This window comes from Myotis myotis, unplaced genomic scaffold, assembly GCF_014108235.1.
Source record: "Myotis myotis isolate mMyoMyo1 unplaced genomic scaffold, mMyoMyo1.p scaffold_m19_p_16, whole genome shotgun sequence".
In the NCBI taxonomy this organism is placed as follows: domain Eukaryota; kingdom Metazoa; phylum Chordata; class Mammalia; order Chiroptera; family Vespertilionidae; genus Myotis; species Myotis myotis.
In genome coordinates this window covers 8409215-8417265 of record NW_023416320.1, presented here as the reverse complement: position 1 = coordinate 8417265, position 8051 = coordinate 8409215, and positions in this window count along the sequence as shown.

Here is an 8051-nt window from a genome sequence, read left to right as displayed (position 1 = left end):
TAAATACGTAGGCGTGATGTGGCTTATCCAGGAGGTGACATTTTAACAGAGAAGGCGATGAATGACTGATTCCAATATTTGCATTGCTAATGGAAAAATGCCCCACATCAGTCACAGGAAGCTCTCCATACCCCGGGCCACCTCTACCTGACCCCAGCACCAGCCTTCTGCAGGGGGAGCTGGGCCCTGAGATACATCTGAACTGTCGCAAGGAGCCTGGTAATGGCCAATTGGAAGGCAGCTTGTGTGGTGCCAAAGGCCCAAGAGCTTGGTTTGTGTGCCCACCCTCCAGGTCGGGAGTGGTCAGCTGTGTTCAGAAGAGCGCTGAGGCTGGCCCGGACTTGGCGAGAAATAGTGTCACAATCCACAGGTATGGGAGGCAGAATGGTGGTTTGGCGCCCAGTCTGAGCCGGTGGGAAGGTGGCTGCAGAGTCACTCCTGGGCATGAATCCTGACTCCCCCACTTAGTTCTGTGACATTGGGGTTGTTGCTAAACCTCTGGGTGCCCATTTCTATAAACTGATAAAACCTACCTATGAAATAGGGTTCTTATAAAGATTCGATGAAGTGATGTTTGCAGAGCACCTGGGCCCCTAGTTACACCTAATAAATGTTACTTCCCTTCTTTCTGCCTCTAAGAAGCTCGCATGTCAGCGTTTTGGGGTACCTTTCATAGTGGGGAAGGGCATGTAATAAGAATAGAGCTACCATTGTTTAATAATTCTTCACCTTATTAACTACAGGTAAGAAGTTTTCTTACAGGTCCTGGGAAACTGGAGGATGTGCTGCAAGAAGAAAAACGACTGTGAGAAGATAAGAGACACCTAGGGCAGCGGTCGGCAAACTCATTAGTCAACAGAGCCAAATATCAACAGTACAATGATTGAAATTCCTTTTGAGAGCCAAATTTTTTAAACATAAACTATATAGGTAGGTACATTGTTATTAACTTAATTAGGGTACTCCTAAGGCTAAAGAAGAGCCACACTCAAGGGGCCAAGGGGCCGCATGTGGCTCTCGAGCCGCACTTTGCCGACCACGGGCTAGGGGCCCGGATGGGTCCATAGCTCAGAAAAGAAAATGCATTTTGAGAACAAAGGACAGGACACGCTTTGAATTGGTTGCTGTGTCTGGACCCTGACCCCCTCCGGGAGTTTGCCTCAGGAATGCTGACCATCCTCTGGCCCCAGGAACTGGCAGAGCTGGTCTTAACACCAATGAACATGAACTAGCTTGTTACTGGACTTCACCAGCCTGGAAGGAGACACATGGACCACAGACCCTGCAGCCACTCCTCCCACCCTTCCCCCTGGGCAGGCAGGCTCTCTTCATCCCGATATAACCAGCCAGCTGGCGGGAGGGGTAGTGCAGATTTTCGTGGCTGACCTGCTGCTCTCCCACACCGCCCGCAGGATTGGAATAAACGCTCATATGATTCACCCCTGTCTCTGCTTAATTGGCTCAAGTCGTGACAGGCAGCCCGGACCCATTAGTTGTCTGGCTTCACTTTCTGGCGGCTCCGGTGAGACCACAAGTGGGGAACTCCTCTTCAGCTCGTTTGTACAATGTTTCTCTCCCTCTTAGTAAATCAATAGACAAAGGGAGTCAGGAGGCCCTCGGACCTGCTTCTTGAGTCGTTTTCACGTCTCGGGTTCAAATTCCACTCTTGTTAATTTTTTTGGTTTGTTTTTAGTTAATCCTCACCCAAGGACATTTTTTTCCCGTTGACTTATAGAGAGAGTGGAAGGGGGAGGGAGGTGGAGAGAGAAAGAGAGAGAGAAACATGGATGTGAGGGAGACACATCCAGTGTTCGCCTCCCGCACACGCCACGACTGGGCCTGGGATGGAACCTGCAACCCAGGTACGTGCCCTTGACCCAAAATTGAACCTGAGACCTTTCTGTGCAGAGCCTGACGCTCTAACCACTGATCACACTGGCCAGGGTGCACTTCTATTGGTTTTTAAGATGTCCGGTTGTTTGGGGAAAAGAAATTCTATGGTCAGTTCTGTGAAAGTGTGGTGAGCTTAGAGAGAAGGGATTCGCATCCAGCTGGAACCGTGTCCCCTCTTTAATTAGGGCAGAGCTTCATTTGAAAGTGAATGCTTCGCGGAGTCTTCCCGCTTGGCTCCCCAAGCCTGTCCCTGCGGGCTGGCCCGAGTGGCGCTGGGCCAGCGGGTGGAGGAGGCACTCACTGGAGATTGGGGCGCTGCCCGCCCCACCGGGGTTCGTCCAGCTCGTGCAGAACGAGGAGGGCTGGGGCACCTGCTCCTCACTCCCCACTCCCACCGGAACTCGGCGTGAATGGCCTCTGGTGTTACTCTTTGTGGGCATATTCTGCCCACGTCCCTTCAGCGTCAACCCTGGCGTCTCTGAAGCTGGCTTTGTCTCCCACCCCATTGTTCAGGTCGGGCTGTGTTTCTGCATTTCGAGGCCCTTAAGGACTTCATGAAGTGGAAGGGACAAGAGCAGGGCCGTCAGACAGGACGCACAGGCTGCCCTCTGCCCGCCCGTCCCTGCGGGTCCCTGGAGCGCCCGCATCTGGAGTAGATGATAAAGGCTAAGGCGTAGCTGGCCCCTGACCCCCTACCTTGTCCTAACAAGCTGGACACAGGCATCCCTTAGGAAGGCTCCCGGGGCACAGGGCCGGCCACTCTAAGGAACAGTTTATACTTGCTGGTGTCACATTAAAAAAAGAAAAAGTCAGCGTAGGTTCACTGATGATAACACAGGTACCACGGTGGGGCCGGCTGGCGGTGGTGTGGAGGTTTGGGGGGGGTGGGGGGACAAAGGGACACATGCCAACTCTTCCCGCTTTCTTGTTTCTGTGAAGGTAAAATACTTTAAAAATTAAAGTTCATTAAAGGCCAAACATTTTTTTAAAAAAATATTTTTATTGATTTCAGAGAGGAAGGGAAAGGGAGAGAGATAGAAACATCAGTGATGAGAGAGAATCATTGATTGGCTGCCTCCTGCATGCCCCACACTAGGGATCAAGCCCACAACCCAGGTATGTGCCCTGGGCCAGAATCGAACCTGGGACCCTTCAGTCTGCAGGCCGATGTTGTATCCACTGAGCCAAACCAGCTAGGGAAAGATCTTAGTTCTTTGATCTCAAAAGAATGTCTTCTCAATGTCACTTAAGCGACCCTTCCCTTGGCCACCCCTGGACCTTGTCAGCACCCAGAATTGCTCTACCCATGAAAAATTAAATCCAATCTTGTTTGATCCCAAGTTCTCACTTTTCATTCCAATTACAGTCACCACATCTGTATTTAATTTCCACCAGACCTTCATTGTTTTAGTTCCTGTTTTCTTCTATCAGTCCCCTTCTGTTCTTCTCTCCTAGCAACTCCAGACTCCATGACCCATCGCATCAATCACTGCTTTACAAATAACCTCAACTCTGCCGCTCGCACTCACCTGCCAAAAGTCCCCAAATGTGAATAGCTCCAGCCCCATACCCTGACTCTCCTGACCCCGCTTCTAAACCTGGCTTCAAAGGGAACCTACAGAAACGTCCTTAACCTGGTGGTTGGGCCACTACAGTTCCTGGTCTCCAACTGCAACTGGACCTCCAGGACAGTCCAGCAAAACTTCCAGATTGTCTGCCAGTCTCCATGACAGCCAACTCATTTTCTTCATTCCTCAACACTTCTCCCCACCCTCCGCTCCTTCCAAAGAACAGCACGCCCTCAACTTCACAAGAAAAGAGAAGCCATCAGAAGGGACCTGGCCAGGCCACCGACAAGCCCATCTACATCTACACCGCAGCTTGCCTCCTCCCTCCAAGTGCAAAGGAAGCGTGTTCCGCCTGCGTGGATCGAAGACTCCTCCGTTATTCTTCATCTCAACCCCTCCCTCTCACCGACTCCTTCCTGGCAGCCTTTAAACAGGCTCAGCGGACTCCCAGGTTATAACAAAAACAGAACTCTCACCTCCGAGCTGCTCTCGAGCAAGTGCCCTTCCTTCTGTGGACAAAAAACGAGCCACATACTAAGCCTGACAAGCTCGGGAGAGGCCTGCATGGCGGCTTTGCAGACCAGGAGACCTAACGTAACCACATAGGATGGTCTGAAATTACAACTTGCTTCTAAAAGTGAGTCATGGGGGTAGACATGTCCTAGGCCAGTATCTTCTTGACAAAGGTCAAACTTAACTGGGTTTGTCTACTGTTTTTGCAGCTATGATAACATACCTTTGGAATGTCAGAGTCATCCCCTTTTTTCTAGACCCCCCAGGGCACAGAATCCCGCATTGTCATCTCCTCCCGTGTCCTATCTCCATGTACTATACTAGCACATGGTCATTGTCTAGAATAAGGTGCAACCCTGCCATTCTCTGGAGCATTTTCTCAATCTGTTGAGATTTTGCTTCCTGCCAATTATCGTCAGTTTGGCTCAAATAAAGTCGTAACAATTCTCTCCAGGTTTGGACACTGACACTTTCTAGCCAAACCAGATGCAAGGATTATTCACATTTTTCTCCTCCATGCCCTCTCCCGCCCTGGACACCACAACTGGACTTTGGACCCAAGTCTCCATAAAGGAGCTCTGAGCCAGGTGATCCACGACCCCCTTACTCACTCCAACAGACACTTCTGATGCCTTTCCGAAGGGAAATCCCTGCCGTGCGCCTGGCCTTCTGGCACTTGGAACAAGGGAGGGCAAGCCACCCTCCCGTTAAGTAGGAGCAGGCGGCCTGGTGTTCCGTGGCACACTGCACTGACGGATTAAATCAACAGGCAGCAGCGCGCCTTTGATGCTTTCAACACTCGCTTAAAGAAAATAGTGCACATACGCAGACTCGGAAAACATGCATCTTTCTCCGAAGAGGCGATACTCAAAAGACTTTTATCACGTTCAATGCACATGCCAGGCACTGTGTGAGGCTCTGAGCACAAAAGGTTAAACAAGGCAGCCCCCTGCCCCTGCCGGGTCCCAACTAGCCTAAGAAACAGGCACGGATGAAGCAACTCTAGGACAACAGCAGCAGAGGAGACTAGGGTGTGGAGAAGGCAGGGGTGAAGAGGATGCTGGGAGAGCTTTTCAGAAGCGGTCACATTGGAGCTGTTTTCTCAGAGTCAGGAAGCAAATCCCAACCTTTCAGAGTTCATTGTTCTAGGAAGGACTCACAAAGACTTGAAAAGAGCTGCATTCTTTCAATGCACAGCGTCCTAATTAGTGGCTGTCCTTCAAAGCCAAACAGGGCCACTGGGTAGCAGACTTCAAAGCCACTCATCCGGTGACAGACTAGGACACAGAATGACTTTCAATGAGAATAAGCCCTGGCTGAGCTACATTTTGTTAACGTCCCAATTATCTCCGTTGCTGGCATGCTTAATTTATTCCCTCATAACAGTCTTTTTCTCATTGTCATCCCAAAGCGAGATAAATCTTTCTTCAGGAGTCCTCTCTCGATGGGATATATTAACAAATTCATTAATTAAAAGATGCATGCACACTTGACCCTGAAAATTGTTGTTCTGTTTCAATTCAGTAAGTGAGCCAGTTCTTGAACCCGAGTCAAGTATTTCTCAGCAGGGCCTACCTTCATCTCGGACCAGAGGCTAACTTTACGGACAGTCCCTTAAACAAATGTTCACCCTTCAGAATGGGATGATAAGGCGTTGGTGGCATAGTGGTGAGCATAGCTGCTTTCCAGAATGGAATGATAACCTAACAGCTCATTCTAGTTTAAGACAATAGACTAAATTTCTATCTTGAGCTTAATTTTCATTCATTCCAGCAATTATGAAGCACCCACTATGTACTGTGTACACAGTAGGGATGGAAACTGAGCTTCCTTCACCATTTTCAATCCTCCCCACCATTACCTCATTTGCATCTCAGCACTTTCATGTTGCCTGGCCTTGTGTTATGACACACTGAAGCATGAGCTTCGTAAGGGCGGGAACTCCAGATGCTGCCAGAATGGCCATAATCCAGACGGCCTAAAACACTGCCTGATGGAAAGGACTTAATAAGATACTGTTTGTTCACCAGGTGAATGAAGGAGCCAGGCATTAGACCGTGTAGTTGAAACAGTCAGAGGACACGGGGCAGCATATGAAAGGAGTTGATGCGTGGGAGGCTAGGGACAGACGGGATGCGTCTCACAGTTGGTGAGTATAGCGAGCACAGTATTTCTACGTGGATTGTATGTTGATTTGGGGTGATTTGGTGGGAATATTCAAGATTATGGGAGAGCATCTAAATTCCTGCCACTAACTGGATAAATGAATAAAAGAGTAAATGTGTTTGAATAAATATCAAAGTTCTAAAATAAAAACTTCCCCCAGGAAGTCACATTTCGTAGGGAACAGACCCATTATGACAAACCTGGAGGGTGCACACATGCATAAATAAAGTGTTATACGTCCTGGAAAATCAACAACGAAATGAGGAAGGCAGTGAGGGCAGATGAGGACACGTGAGATCAGGCTTACCGTTAAGAGTGGGGATTTGCCAGTTTGGCCCATTTGCAAAAATCTTCAGTTAATTCCCTCAAACACACAAGACTACCCCAAACTTGGTATGGCCTCCTTAGGTTAAACATGGGAGCATGAGTTCTGAAGCAGATTGCCTGGGTTCACCAGCCTGGGCCTGCCACTAACTACAGGTGTGACCTACCTCTTTATCCCTGTAAGTTACGGATAATACTATTTATACCGCACACGATTAACATGAGAATTTGTTGACAATAAATGTACTTAGATCAGGGCCCGTCATGCAGAGTAACATCAAATGTTAGTTGTATTTGTTGTTTTTAATGAAGTAATTGGTGGTGGTGTTATGAACAGAGTAGCATGCCTAAGGATGAAATAAATTACCAATTATGATTTAAAGGCATTTTAGTTTCCACCCTAGTCAGTGACGTCAACTAGGCCCAAACCAAATGAGGGCCTATCCCAGAGAGAAGGCCAGTTTTAACAGTCCAGGTAAATCTTGCCCCTAAAACACACAGAACAGCTTTTAACGTAAATGAAAATCTAATTGAATTATTTACACATATCCACCATGAGCTAATAGTCAGACATTACATAAAGGGGAGGCTCCCATTAAAAAAAAAGAATCATATTCATTTATAACATTCAGCCTAGGCTCTGTAACTTGCTTTGGTTGGGATTAAGATAATTTGGCATTTTAGCAACTGTCTAAGCACAAGCTACCTTTAACATTTTGTCATTCTTTCTGCTTTTAAGACCTTAAAACAGTGGTTCTCAACCTTCTGGCCCTTTAAATACAGTTCCTCATGTTGTGACCCAACCATAAAATCATTTTCGTTGCTACTTCGTAACTGTCATGTTGCTACTGTTATGAATCATAATGTAAATATCTGATACGCAGGATGGTCTTAGGCGACCCCTGTGAAAGGGTCGTTTGACCGCCAAAGGGGTCGCGACCCACAGGTTGAGAAGCGCTGCCTTAAAAGCTGGTACTAAATATTCTAAATCACAGAAGCTATTTTTCAACTACTAGATGTAAAAATGTCAAAAACCACTAAGTTTAATGACATTAGCACTGAAGATTCCCTATAATCGATATATATAAAAGCCTAAGCGACCATTACGACCAGTCGACTGAATGACCGGTCACTGTGATGCGCACTGACCACCAGGGGGCAGACACTCAATGCGGAGCTGCCCCCCAGGCGTCAGTGCGCTCCCACAGCCAACCTCCTGTGGTCCCTCCTGCTGGCTGGCCAGCCCCAATCGGCCCCAATCGCTGGCCAGGCCAGGCCAGGCCGAGGTTCCCCACCCATGCACGAATTCATGCATTGGGCCTCTAGTCATTTGCTTATGATCATACATCAAGCATACTTTTTATCCGTTTACTCATGAAAAGAGGATTTTTTTTTTTTGCCTTTATTAGTACAGGTTTCAGCTTCTATTACCAAAGATTTAGATAAAACATCCCTTTAAAATGCTTTTTTATTTTTTTATTATTATTTTTTTAAAATATATTTTATTGATTTTTTACAGAGAGGAAGGGAGAGAGATAGTTAGAAACATCGATGAGAGAGAAACATCGATCAGCCGCCTCCTGCACA